Raw genomic sequence first — 15,623 nt, 5'->3', positions numbered from 1 at the left:
GTAAAGCGAAATAAGAAAGCCCACTGAAATGCATTGAAACTCATTCAATGCGTTCCAATGGGCTGAAAACTCACCATCCAGCAAAGATCCTCCATAGGGGCAGCCATTTTCGGATGCCTGTATAGCAAAAAATGGCTCCTAAAAGCGGGGAGCCATTTTGTACACCTGGTGGCCATTTTGAAACCCAACGATCAGCTGTTTTTAGATCATCATAATGCGGAAATCGGTTCCCAAGGCAGGGAACCGATCATCGTGAAGCAGATTTTTCCCATTTAAACCATCGTTTTGCGATCACTTTTGTGATCTAATCGTCAAGCAATTTCCTAATCGTCAAGTGATTTCCTCATTAAGCGAGGCAATCATTAAGCGAGGCACCGCTGTATATGATATATTGTGCCTCAGGGCCAAAATACTTTGGCTTATTGGGATGTGTGAATCAGTTCAGTTTCTGTCACAACACCCTGCATTTTGCAAAGATTCTGGAACATATTCTACATTAATGGTTCCCAACCTTGGGGAGCCCAGGTGTTCTTGGTCTATATCTCCCAGAAGCCTTCACTACCAGCTGTGCTCACAGGGGTTTCCAGGAGTAGTAGTCTAAAAACACCTGGGCTACCCAAGGTTAGGAACCACTGTTCTAGGTGCACACACAGTTGACACGTGGAAGGCATTGTCACGGTCTCTTGGGCCTCACTAGAACTCCACATTAGTTGATACAAAACTCAAAATGCACCAGCATTGCTATATAATTGTGTTTCTGGGAAAACTCTGTAGTGATTAGCAAGTTGTAATTAGTAATCCACCTTCTCTAGTATTTTTAATCAAGAACAATAGAGCTGATTCCCCTGAGCTAAAGATTACCAGTAACTGAGTTTTAAACTCACAGATATCACCTATAAAGGTGTCACCTACATGTTGGAAATGTAAGAAAGAAAGTGGAACACATTTCCATATGTGGTGGACATATAAAGATAGGCAGAAAGAATAGAGAATTGTTTTTAGTGAGTTTAAGGAAATAATAGAGATTGACATGAAAAGATGCCCAATGTTAGTTTTGCTGAATATGTCCGGAAATATCCAATTAGAAAGGGAGAAAATAGGATAAATTATTATTTTAAGAGGAGCAAGATTTTTATTTGCAAGGAATTGGAAGAATAAACCCCTTCATTGATTGCTGCCTTGTCGTGGCAAAGGGGCTTGAGTAACTCAGAGAAGCTATGGGCTATGCCGTGCAGGGACACCCAAGACGGACAGGACATAGTGGAGAGTTCCGACTAAACGCAATCCACCTGGAGTAGGAACTGGCAATGCCACTCCAGTATCTTTGCCAAGAACGCCCCATGATCAGAAACAAAAGGCTAAAAGATATGACGCTGGAAGATGGGCCCCTCAGGTTGGAAGACATCCAACATGCTACTGAGGAAGAGCGGAGGACAAGTACAAGTAGCTCCAGAGCTAATGAAGTGGTTGGGCCAAAGCCGAAAGGACGCTCAGCTGTGGACGTGCCTGGAAGTGAAAGGAAAGTCCGATGCTGCAAAGAAAAATACTGCATAGGAACCTGGAATGTAAGATCTATGAACCTTGGTAAGCTGGAGGTGGTCAAAGAGGAGATGACAAGAATAAACATCGATATCCTGGGCATCAGCGAACTAAAATGGACAGGAATGGGCAAATTCAGCTCAGATGATTATCATATCTACTATTGTGGGCAAGAATCCCGTAGAAGGAATGGAGTAGCCCTCATAGTAAACAAAAGAGTGGGAAAAGCTGTAATGGGATACAATCTCAAAAATGATAGAATGATGTCAATAAGAATCCAAGGCAGACCTTTCAACATCACAATAATCCAAGTTTATGCACCAACCACCATTGCTGAGGAGACTGAAATTGAACAATTTTATGAAGATTTATAACACCTTCTAGAACTGACACCAAAGAAAGATGTTCTTCTCATTCTAGGGGACTGGAATGCTAAAGTAGGGAGCCAAGAGATAAAAGGAACAACAGGGAAGTTGGCCTTGGAGTTCAAAACGAAGCAGGGCAAAGGCTAATAGAGTTTTGTCAAGACAACAAGCTGGTCATCACAAACACTCTTTTCCAGCAACACAAGAGGTGACTCTATACATGGAAATCACCAGATGGGCAATATCGAAATCAGATTGATTATATTCTCTGCAGCCAAAGATTTAGAAACTCTATACAGTCAGCAAAAACAAGACCTGGAGCTGATTGTGGCTCTGATCATCAGCTTCTCATAGCAAAATTCAAGGTTAGACTGAAGAGAGTAGGAAAAACCACTGGGCCACTCAGGTATAATCTAAACCAAATCCCTTATGAATACACAGTGGAAGTAAAGAACAGATTTAAGGAACTAGATTTGGTGGACAGAGTGCCTGAAGAACTTTGGATAGAGGCTCGTAACATTGTCCAGGAGGCAGCAACAAAAACCATCCCAAAGAAAAGGAAATGCAAGAAAGCAAAGTGGCTGTCCAACGAGGCCTTACAAATAGCAGAGAGGAGAAGGGAAACAAAATGCAAGGGAGATAGGGAAAGTTACAGAAAATTGAATGCAGACTTCCAAAGAATAGAAAGGAGAGACAAGAGGGCCTTCTTAAATGAACAATGCAAAGAAATAGAGGAAAGTAACAGAAAAGGAAAAACCAGAGATCTGTTCAGGAAAATTGGAGATATTAGAGGAACATTTTGCGCAAAGATGAACATGATAAAGGACAAAAATGGGAGGGACCTAACAGAAGCAGAAGACATCAAGAAGAGGTGGCAAGAATACACAGAGGAATTATATCAGAAAGATTTGGATATCCTGTACAACCCAGACAATGTAGTTGCTGACCTTGAGCCAGACATCCTGGAGAGTGAAGTCAAGTGGGCCTTAGAAAGCCTGGCTAACAACAAGGCCAGTGGAGGTGATGGCATTCCAGTTGAACTATTTAAAATCTTGAAAGATGATGCTGTTAAGGTGCTACATTCAATATGCCAGCAAGTTTGGAAAACCCAACAGTGGCCAGAGGATTGGAAAGGATCAGTCTACATCCCAATCCCAAAGAAAGGCAGTGCCAAAGAATGCTCCAACTACCGCACAATTGAACTCATTTCACACGCTAGCAAGGTTATACTCAAAATCCTGCAAGGTAGGCTTCAGCAGTATGTGGACCGAGAACTCCCAGAAGTACAAGCTGGATTCCGAAGAGGCAGAGGAACTAGAGACCAAATTGTTAACTTGTGCTGGATTATGGAGAAAGCCAGAGAGTTCAAGAAAGATATCTACTTCTGCTTCATTGACTATGCAAAAGCCTTTGACTGTGTGGACCACAGCAAACTATGGCAAGTTCTTAAAGAAATGGGAGTGCCTGACCACCTTATCTACCTCCTGAGAAACCTATATGTGGGACAGGAAGCAACAGTTAGAACTGGACATGGAACAACTTATTGGTTCAAAATTGGGAAAGGAGTAAAACAAGGCTGTATATTGTCCCCCAGCTTATTTAACTTGTATGCAGAATACATCATGCGGAAGGCTGGACTGGATGAATCCCAAGCCGGAATTAAGATTGCCGGAAGAAATATCAACAACCTCAGATATGCAGATGATACCACTCTGATGGCAGAAAGTGAGGAGGAATTAAAGAACCTTGTAATGAGAGTGAAAGAGGAGAGTGCAAAAAAAACGGTCTGAAACTCAACATCAAAAAAACTAAGATCATGGCCACTGGTCCCATCACCTCCTGGCAAATAGAAGGGGAAAATATGGAGGAAGTGACAGATTTTATTTTCCTGGGCTCCATGATCGCTGCAGATGGAGACAGCAGCCATGAAATTAAAAGACACCTGCTTCTTGGGAGGAAAGCAATGACAAATCTTGACAGCATCTTAAAAAGCAGAGACATCACATTGCCAACAAAAGTCCGAATAGTCAAAGCTATGGTTTTTCCTGTAGTGATATATGGAAGTGAGAGCTGACCGCCAAAGAATTGATGCCTTTGAATTGTGGTGCTGGAGGAGGCTCTTGAGAATCCCCTGGACTGCAAGGAGAACAAACCTATCAGTTCTAAAGGAAATCAACCTTGAGTGCTCACTGGAGGAACAGATCCTGAAGCAGAGGCTCCAATACTTTGGCCATCTCATGAGAAGAAAAGACTCCTTGGAAAAAACCTTGATGTTAGGAAAGTGTGACGGCAAGAGGAGAAGGGGACGACTGAGGATGAGATGGCTGGACAGTGTCTGCGAAGTAACCAACATGAATTTGACACAACTCCGGGAGGCAGTGGAAGATAGGAGGGCCTGTCGTGCTCTGGTCCATGGGGTCACAAAGAGTTAGACACGACTAAATGACTAAACGACGACGATTGTTTAAAGTACTGTTTTTGTTATGATCTTTTTAAATATATATATATATATATTGGAAAAAAGAAAGAAGGAAACTCATGGATGCACGCACAAGTTAGTTCTTCCTTCATTGTGCATTTCTGATGCTTTTTAAAGTGTCTGCAAGGAGGACAAGGTAAGTTGCTTGCTGCCCCAAATTCAACATTTATTTATTGCAACATACACAGACAGATGCATATCCAGCAAATCAGCAAGAGCTTTAGAAGTGACCCCTCCAATCACAGAATCTCTGTTGTGTTTCAGGAGGCCAGCAGTCCACTCAGATGGAGGCTGCTTGTACAAGTTTTGCAAAATTTGAACCTCTTAGTAATACAGTTATAATATCAGCCCAGTGGGATGGAGATCTAAAGATCTTGGTACCAAAACCCATATTGTAGGAGGCAGGGCTTTGGTTAAGAATCTGTCTCTTATTCCAGACCTGAAAAGGAGGGCTGTATTGTTACACTCATTTTGTTGTGGGGAGTTGGAGTACTGTCATCCCAGGGTGGAAATTCAAACTTGTAGTATATTGGGTTTTAATAGGGAAATGCAGGGATGGGCCTCTGAAGTTGATTGTAGGAGCAGTGCAGTGTAATAAGTGGATAGAGAGCCATGGCATGGGGTGAAGGGGACTGGGGAAGAAAATTAGGTTATGCCTGTGGGAAGATATATTTCAGACACTAGGCCCACTAACAGGAAATAACAGGGAAGCTGTCATTACATTTGACACATGGACCAGTATCCTACTGAGCTTCAATGGAACAGAAAGTACTGCTAGCGTAGTAATGTGATGTGTTGCTGCTTGTGACTTCAGCACTTGCAAGGATGCAAATTCTAAATCGTGGTAGAGAAATATCACATTCGTCCCAATTCTTGCCTCTTCTGTTGTTGTAAAGCCACAAAGTTCCACCTCATGAGATTGCAAGATCCCGCTGCTAAGTAGAAGGAGAGTTTTCTTTATGGAAACCACTGCTTGTGTAACCCTATGAAATATTGGTTCAGCCCAAAGGGGTGGGACTAAGGGAGAATGGAGCCGAAAATAGAAATTTGAATCAGAAAGAGTGGATGGAAGAGCTGAAGAGGCTGGAGCTGCCGTTGCTACTTAGACTGCTGAGGCCCTTGCCAACTTGGCCTAGGGTTTTGAAAACTCTGCATGTGGAGCTGATTCTTCTATATATTATGGATATGCAACCCAGTTGAGGACGATATCTTGGATTTTTGTCTGCGTTTGAATTCGAAAGGACACTTGAACTTTGCAATTCTACAAGCCATTTCTATATTGAGATCATTTTGTTGTTGGTATAATTGCTAATGTTGCCTGTTATATAACAGTGAATAGGAAAAGATTCATTTTGTGAAAGGGCTTTTGCAAGATTCGTCAACAGATGCTTAAGTAAACAAATAGCCCATAACACTGTTTAAAAGTTACACTTTGAGGAAGCTGAACAGATATAGGTCTTAGGATCAAGCTGGATGTGTATACACAGACATGCACAGGTGTCTTTCAGTAACACAGGCTACGTTTATAGATTATTCACCTATAAAATTATGATGCTTACCCTGACTGGGAAAAATATCTGCATATATCCTTGGAAGTGGGTCCCGTTGATGGACAAGATACCCATGACTTAAAGACAAAATTTTCAGGGCAAATTTTGTTCTCTATCACACAGATACTACTGGAAAATAAACCAGCAGTCCCTTTGTCTCTATCAAACTTTATGATTTTCTGCATTTGGCCATATGTGCCTCTCCAAAACCATGGCTGATGGTGTATTCCATGGAGACAAATTATTTCTGATTATGCTGATTCTCCTGCAAATCTGAGGACTAGAATACATTATTTCATCTGAAATAGTGGACTTCTGCCATTTGGTGTGTGTTGGAGAAAAATGTCTGAGATGACAGAAGATATTTCCAGGTCGAAAAAAAAGAGTAGTGAGTGGGTATAAACTGTATCACCTTCCATTACTTGCAATCATGTAAATCCATTCCATCTCTGTTGAATCTAGGATTTCAGGGCTCAGTCCCTCAGATATTTCATCCACTTTGGCTGGCTTAAAAATATATGTGAGCTCCATGAAGCTGGAGAACATGTTTCTTTTTCATCAACATTAGTTTTATCTGTATCATAAATGTATATAGGCTTACTGTCTATTTGGTTAGCAATGCTAGGGGAAAGGGAGTCAATGTTTGAGACACCATTAACATAACTTTATCTGAAAGACACATTTCTTTATTTCATATACGTTTATGTTTGCCCCTGAAATGGGCAATTATTGGAAATGGTGCATTTGCTCCAGTGAAAGCAAAGAGGCATTAATTGCTAAGCCTTTTATTACAAAGTATGCTTCAGTGACAGTGACAGATTTTACTTTCTTGGGCTCCATGATCACTGCTAATGGTGACAGCAGCCATGAAATTAAAAGACACCTGCTTCTTGGGAGGAAAGCAATGACAAAACTAGACAGCATCTTAAAAAGCAGAGACATCACCTTGCCAACAAAAGTCTGCATAGTCAAAGCTATGGTTTTTCCTGTCGTGATGTATGGAAGTGAGAGCTGAACCATAAAGAAGGCTGGCCACCAAAGAATTGATGCTTTTGCATTGTGGTGCTGGAAGAGACTCTTGAGCAAAAGCAAAAAAGCAAAGCGTGCTGCTTATATACCTCCCCATAGTGCTTCAAGCACTCTCTGGGCAGTTTACAAGTTAATTATGCAAGCTACACATTGCCCCCCCCAGCGAGCTGGAAGGATAGAAGCCTGAGTCAACCTTGAGCTGGCTAACTGGGATTGAACCCTGGGTTGTGAGCACAGTTTTGGCTGCAGTACTGTACAGTGGTTTAACCACAGCACCACGAGGCTCAGTGAGAGTCCCTTGGACTGCAAAGAGAACAAACCTATCCATTCGGAAGGAAATCAACCCTGAGTGCTCACTGGAAAGACAGATCCTGAAGCTGAGGCTCCAATACTTTGGCCATCTCATGAGAAGAGAAGACTCCCTGGAAAAGACCCTGATGTTGGGAAAGTGTGAAGGCAAGAGGAGAAGGGGTCGACAGAGGACGAGATGGAGGGACAGTGTCATTGAAACTACCAACATGAATTTGACCCAACTCGGGGAGGCAGTGGAAGACAGGAGAGCCTGGTGTGCTCTGGTCCATGGGGTCACAAAGAATCGTGACTTGATGACTAAACAACAACAACATGATTTAATGGATATTCAGTGGTCAGATGCCTTAAGTGTTTCTGTAAGTTTGCTGATCCATCCATATATCTACTCTAGAGATGGACATGAACTGGTTTATCCCAGTTCGTAAAGATGGCAGGACAAATACTGCTGCTCCCCTTCCTGCCTCTTCTGGCTCATACAATCACTTACCAGGCCCAGCTTGTTTGGGTTTCTCCTCCACCTCTTTGACTAATCTCCCAGTCATGAGCAAGAGCACAGAGGTCTCTGCACCTTCCTTTTGTCTGAGTGGGAGATCAGTCAAGAGGCTGAGAAGCCTGAGCTGTTGCCAGGACTGAAAAATCAGTTGAGGAGGTGGAAAAAACAAGCAAGTTGGGCCTAGTGAGTGGCTGTTTGAGCCAGAGGTGTTGGGGGAGGGAAGCAGCAGCACCTGTGCTGCCACCTTTATGGACTGGAACAAATTGAGATGAACCAGTTTATGCCCATTTCTAATCTACACACACAAGGGCACAGAGAGAAATTGTTCTAAACAATGGAGGGATGGAACACTAGCAATGATGAAACTGTCATGTTCTTATATATAGAATCTAATCTGTCTGGAAGAACAGAGTGATGAATTCCTGCAGGATTCACTGGTGATGATGGTTAAGTCAATCCCAGTGTGCACCACTTAGGAGCAACATGGGATTTCTACATTGCAGAAGCAAAAGGGAGGGACTTTTCTGGGCTTAAGTGATTGCATATCAATCCGGCACTAACTAATCATTCCTTTGAATTCAAAGAGAGCCCTGACTCTCTGCTGCATGCTTCTTTCCCTCGCTGTCCTTGGTTAATGGCAGTTGTTTGTTCGCTGTGGATCTGTCTGGTTGGTTGCTAATATATGTACAGTAAAGGAAGCAACATACACAAGCCTGTAACTTTAAGGAACTGTAAGTAAAGAAATGGTTTTTATTCTTTCTCCTACAAATGTCTCAGGTGAGTTCTTGAGACTTTAAGTGCCAGTTAATGAGAGAAGGGTGGACTCTGGGGAAGTTGTAACTATTCTCCTCTATGGGTCTCTATACTTCTACAAAATAGCAAGAAGGAATTTTACTAGAAATTCAAAACTCTGCAACATTGTATTTGTCTTAAAACAGACTAACACAGATTAATGTATTCACGAAGGCTTTCACGGCCGGGATCTAATGTTTTTTGTGGGTTTTTCGGGCTCTTTGACTGTGTTCTGAAGATTGTTCTTCCTAATATTTCACCAGTCTATGTGGCCGGCATCTTCAGAGGACACAGATTACTCCCTGAAAACTGTAGCACACATACATTTTCTTTCACCCCGCTCAATCCCAGTACCAATCAGCTAAATAAGGCTTTTCAGCATCATGTATGAACATGATGGGAGGAGTCTGTGTGACTCAGACTTCCACATGTTTAGACTTCTTCTTTGAGGGCCAATGCTATGTGGCCTATCTTGTAAAGAGATGAGGAGCGGGTATGTACCCATCTTTCACATCATTCAAAGCACAATGCTAGCTGAAGAAGTGTCTGATCTGGGCTGCCATCTCTTTATATAAGTGCATCAAGGTAGCAATGAATCAGGACAGGGAACCCCTGGAAGACTGCTTGTTGCACTGAATAAGATACCAATTTCTTTGCCAAATGTCTAGAGGCAGAGATATATGAGAAGCTATAAAGGCATAATTACCAGTAGGTAGTCATTCTTATTAATGTCTGTACCCCAGGAAAAAAAAATGAAGCAATTTAAATCCATGATCAAGTGGCAAGGTGCTTTCGGGTGTTTTAGATTCATTGGTGGGGGGTTGTTTTTGTTAAAGGATCATGTGTTTGAAAACAAAATATTGCTCTGGCTGTTTACTTCTATATATATTATTCCACATTAGCTGTATATGAATTATGCACAGATAGATAAGTAAGGCTCATGCAATGTGAATTTTAACATTTCAAAAGAGTTCTCTCATCATTATGGGGAGCAACAACCATATATCTGTGCTTCCCAATCCTTGAGAAGGAGCCTCTGTAGCTGAAATTTCAACGGGAAGCTTTGAGTGGCTGACAGAAGCTACCTTTATGGTGTGTCAGTAAAGGAGGTTAAATGTTTTTAATGGATCCCGCTGAGAAATAAAAATAATTGGCGTGGCACAGGCCTTCTCTTCTTCCAGTTCCCATAGGGTAACAATTTGATGTTTCATTTCCTTCAAGAATAAAGACTTTGGCCTGGCAGCTTCCCTTTCCATGGAATGCATTGGTAGAAGTAGAACACCCCTCAAAGGGGGAAATATTCATTTCGAGCAGCCTCTAATGCTGGCTGGTATCCTGTCGCTTAGTGTAGTCTGTTGCAATTAGAGTAGGCCCATTTGAATCAGTGGAAATCATGGAGGAGCTGAGTCACTAAATCTGCACTGTGGGCCTACTCTAGTTATGACGTACTACGCTAAGCAACATAATTTCAACTAATGTCTACCTGACATGGGGAGAAATTCTGGGAAACCCTTATAATTTTATTATTGCTTTCCTTATGGCCTATTTTAAGATGCTTCAAGATGGGACTTCTGTGCCTTTTCAAGCACAGATCATATTGGAAATTCCTGTGAGATCCAGACAACTTGTCCTTATCCCACTTGATACTGCTTCTTCTTCTTTCCTCTTTCACCCCCCCCTTCCCTAGGCAATGGATTACTTTTTATACCTTAGTTGTAGGGGACAGAGTTTTACTCTATAACAATTCTCTCACTATCTGAAGCTTGCCCTCTGAGGAAATTAGCACTTCCGCAATCAATTAGAAAGTATTGCTGTGTTCTATTCCTTGCGGGGCCATCACTGGCTGAGACGGCTACTGGCTTCTGGTTTCCTCCTCTCCTCCTCTCCTTCAACCAGGCAGGGATTGGGTGGGAATGAGGGCAAGGTGAGTGTAAGCAGGACATGGGAAGCAGTGCTCCCTCACCGCTGTGTAAAGAGCTGGAATATGACACACAGTGGGTTAGGTGCCCAGTCAATAGCTTGTAAATTCAGTGCTTTGCAATACACTTTCAAAAGGGATGGGGAGATGCAAGGAAATGAAGGAAAGGTAAGAGGTGAGGGGGTGTTTTTGCTTCTGAGCCACTGCTCAACTTGGCAGGGCCCATGTGGTTGTGAGGGATACGTGGCTGTAGTTATAAACAAGAGCCGGGAATGGTGCTCCCTTGCTTGGCTGTAGCATTGAGGCAAATAACCTTTGGGTACAAAGGGAGCAAGAAGTGGTTCCACCTCCTTTGCTATTTTTTTGTTTCTGGGTGGTGAGGGGATGGGTATGAATCCTAGTAAATCTGGGAGGAAAAGCTAGCTTGCAGGATAAAGAATTATATGGGGATAGCGGTACAATTTCCCCTTGTCTAGAAAAACCAGAAGAACCATCATCTTTGGGCAACAATCAGGGGATGGAGGTTTAATTAAAAGCTTGCCTGAACATTGAAAATATTGTTACACATGGACAACACCAGCCACTCATTACTAAGCCATATGCCCTGGAACACAGTGCAAAGTCTCACTTTAAAGCGTCGTGAATTAGCTTGTCTAAACATGTCTTGCTTTCGTTTAGCCATAGGACTGCCGTGGCCTCTGAGCATGGGATCCAGAAACCAACAGTCCCCCTTGCTTCTGTCCAAGTGGATAATTAGCATGGACTGATAGCACTTAAGTTATCCAAGCTTGACTTTTAAAGACACCCTATACAGCAAAGGGGTCCCGCCTGTTCCCCCTCTCTGTAGAGAGTTTTTATTTTCACTTTCACTGAAAACTGATGGAAGAAAAAGACACTCACGTTGGGAGAATATCAGCAGAAGCTCCCATGCATAGCATTATATCTCCATTTTTTTTTAAAATTTACATGCCCCAGCAACTATTTTACAACCCTCTGCTTTCCTCTTCCGGAGCTGAAAACAATCCTGCAAAGTAAGTTTGGGTGAGAGGTTGGCCCAAGAACACCCAATAAGCTTTATGACTAAGCAGGGATTTCAACTTGACTCTCTCTCTTTCAGTCAACATTCTAACAATCTACTATACAAATTGTGCCAAAGCTAAACTATACAGTGGACCCTCTACTTACGGAATTAATCCGTATTAGAACGGTGGCTGCAAGTCGAAAAGTCTGTAGGTCGAATCTCCATTGACCTACAATGCATTGAAAACCGATTAATCCCATAACTGGCAGTTTTTATTCTATTTTTGTTCCATTTTGGTTTTTTTCTGGTCTGTAAGTCGATTCTCCGGCTGCAAGTCGAATCTAAATTTTGCGGCCAGAGAAGTCTGTAACTCGAAAAGTCTGTAAGTCGAGCCGTCTGTAAGTCGAGGATCCACTGTATTGGTAGAAAAGGAGTGCAACAAGTAATGTTGTTTGATTTGGATAATTACGTTACTCTGATTTGGAGAGTTAGAATAGGGCAACTTACAGGGGGCCTTTTAACCTCTCCACTCTGATACTCCCTATCCCAGATCTTGTTTATACTTTTTTGCCACATCCTTGTCCCTGTCTCTTAACTCATAGCTTGAGAAATAACCATTTTATTAATCTTTATCAACGTTATGTGAATACAGTATAGCTATCATCACTATGGATTACCTTGTGGTGACAATACACCAAAACATTGAATGTGTCAAAAATAAAGTATCAATAGCTCAACCATGTGTTTCAGTGGAATTAATGTTAGATCACTTTCCTTCTGAATGGCTAGGAAATATGAGAAAATTGACAAAAGACAGACCTTTTCTAACTAAGGACAAGGTAATCTACATGTTTCTGTCTGAAGGAAGACTGACATTTGAGTTGGACACACAAAAAGATACACAGAAAGCTGAATTTGGGCTCCATAAACATATTGGGCATGTTGGCTGTCTGCCAAGAGATTTCAGTTTGCCCACAGCGGATTTCAGTTGTGTCTTTGTCGACTTTCAACTTGTATATCTGTAAGTAAATGGAGATGCCAGAGAGTTTCTCCCAACTTGGGTAGGTTCTCCATCCCTCGGACTTCTCAATCTTTGCAGGGGCAGATGCAGTGTGAAGAACAAAACAGTGATAACAAAAGAGAGGAAAAATGTAATCATCGTTAGTTTACCTAGCCTAGTTTTGAATCTGTGAAGGCATGAATATGAAATGGCAAGTGTGGGTTCATTTTCATTCAGTGCCACAGAATGCAGGCATTATAATAATGCTTATGTCTTAGAATAATATAATGGGAGAACAACTATCTAAGCTAAACAAGTGAAATAGAGGTCCCACTTCATGTACTACAACTGGGAAGTATATGGCCCTTCAGGTAATGGATTGCAACTCCCATCACTTCCAGCCAGCATAGCCAGTGCTGGTGGGGGATGATGTGAGTTACAGCCCAACTGCTGGAGAACTACATTTTCATCCTTCCTACCATATACCATTTTCAATTTTATTAGGTGTACTTTTGGACAGAGAGGAAAAAAATCATAGCAGTTTTCAGTGCTGCTACCTGAGTGATGGGGAAACATACCTTTCCTGCTGTTTTCCCCAGTGCTTTGGGTATCTAAATCTTGTGCTCCCCAACAAATAAGTAATGTGGGCAATTATTGCATAGAAAGTTTAATTATCTGAGAAATACTCTAAGGCTGCAAAGCAAAGAATGGCAGTTCAGAAGTCCCCATTTGGTGCACCTCTGAGGCAAATGATGACACTGCTGGGGCCAAAGGATCCTTCAGCGAGGGTCCTTTGGCACTTCCCCAGATGACACGCGAGATTACGAGGCTGTTCGCGAACAGCGTGGGGCGTGGGTACCGCAGTGCATACAAGGTCATGCACTCCGTGTGACTTCCTTCTTGTTCGTTTTGGCATCCCACCTGCCCGCCCTATATTCTAGTGTGAGATTAGCTGGTCGCCCTTGGGGGCCGGATAGGAATTTTTGACCCGTCTCCTGATTGGCCAGTGGAGGCGGGGAATTTTTCCTAGCCCACACTGGATTAAAAGCGTTGGCCTGTTTAGGGGTGGAATAAGTCATCGGTCACACTGGTGGGTAGTACGGATTGGATAGGCATTGGAACCGGGATTTTAATGGTAACGGCAGGAAATTGTAGCTCATTTGAACTCCCAGCACTGCTGATCAGGCGAATCAGTGCTTTGAGGAAAAGATGCGCTGGGGATGCGCCCGGACCCTCGGTTGGCACAGAGAGAGGGGCATGGGGTCCAGGGCAAAAGTGAGGCCGGTTGTTATCCCACAGTTGTTAAGAAGAGGATATCTGAGGCCAGTTTAGACGGCCATTTGAGGATGGAAGCCTTAATCTGCACTACAGCAGGACTCCCCTTTGCCAAAGGATTGGCAATGTTGATGGGAACTGAATAGAGTTCAATAACATGTGGCCTGTGTTTAACCCATATGCTTGGTCTTGCGTGGTTATTCCGGGGCAAGGGGGCAATGAGCTGAAGTCCAAGACAGAGTCATACAACTGTGTGCCTCACCAAATGTTTAAAATGTAATGTAAATACATACTGGATCATTTCATAATCCTTTACCCATTAAATCAGTACAACTCCCTGCAACTCATTGGTATGATTCACATGTGCATTATTTGTTAATGGACATGTTCACCCCAAAACCCCACTTCATTCTCCTTGTCTGCTGTTATTGGAGATGAGATTTGGATGCGAGTTGGTATCATATTATGAATTTACCTGACACTGTCAGGTTTCAGTGGAAGAATAAGTAACTATTCAGTACAACGGCAGATCATGTAACCACACTACGTGATGTAGTGAAAGTGCTAATCTTAAAATAAAGAGTTAATATGTGAGATGCTCAGGCCTGAGAGGAAATTGGTACTTAAAACATCTGATAAGTCTGTGCAAAATCTAGTCACATCCTTTATTAACATATGTTGACAAAGGATTTGCTTAGCTGAACAGTTACCATGGTTAACAATCGTGTGATTAAAAATAAACCCTAATATGTTGGTTTAGTGATGAACTGTAGGCAAAGTAATTAAGTGGAATTAAAACATTTGTGTTCCCTGTCAGACTAGCTCTCTTATGAGCTGAAACAAGTATTCCTTTGACATATTTAGAAATTTTGAATTTGTTACAATGACTGTTATTCATTTGGGGAGCTTTGCTTCAGTTGAATCACATTGATATGTCTGGTATATTTAATTGCAAATCCAACCATTCTAGTAAAAGCTTACTGCACTTTACTATGGAGCTGATATCTTTACCTATTGAAGCACTGCTTTATAAATGGTCCTCAGAAGAGCTACAGAGTTATAGTTAGCTAGGGCCTCATTACTGGGCAGTGATTTGCTGTTGTGACTTCACAGTTTCCCTTATCCATGGAAAATCACCAGTAAGATACTGGCCATTATATATTTGACACTGAACACTGAGAGGTTACACAGTTCAGTGACAACACATGAGGTTTGCTTCCAGGGGGGCTTTAGTACAAGACTGGCTTGCCATTTTCAATTAAACAGAACTCCGGCAGGAATTGTTTCAGAAATACCTCTCAAGAATTACTGCTAGAGGTGACAGTCCCAGACTAGGAGTTACTGATCTGAGTCTGTATTGTGTCATATGTTTAAAGTTCCTGCCTATATTTTTATTGTTTTGAGAAAAACAAATTAATATGTTAATTGCTTTGTAGCTATGCAGGCACTTTTACCTGTCTTGCTTGAAAGCTGAAAGAAATCTAGACCAAGCCATTACAAGTACGGAATGGTATAGCTGAATTTGTGTTCATGTCCACAGCTTCTGTCACCTCAAGGACAAATAGTATAAATCTTTCTCATAAGGTGCTAGTTTATGATATATGGCGAACATTCAAAAAGTCTTCTGACTGTTTTACTCACTGTCAGAAGTGGTGCAACTCAGCATGCTTCCCTCTTGAGGCACTACAGGAATAGACAATGCATTGCCTTTGGACCCCAGGGGCCCCCTACACTGTTTTTATGGCCTCTATAATCTCATGGAGTTCCCTCAAGGAGCCATGAGAGAGAGAGAGAGAGAGAGAGAGAGAGAGAGAGAGAGAGAGAGAGAGAGAGAGAATAGATCTTTTCCA

Source organism: Pogona vitticeps, chromosome 5 (genome assembly GCF_051106095.1).
Source record: "Pogona vitticeps strain Pit_001003342236 chromosome 5, PviZW2.1, whole genome shotgun sequence".
Lineage (NCBI taxonomy): Eukaryota > Metazoa > Chordata > Lepidosauria > Squamata > Agamidae > Pogona > Pogona vitticeps.
The sequence above is the reverse complement of the archived record's forward strand: the minus strand, read 5'-3'. Positions refer to the sequence as shown.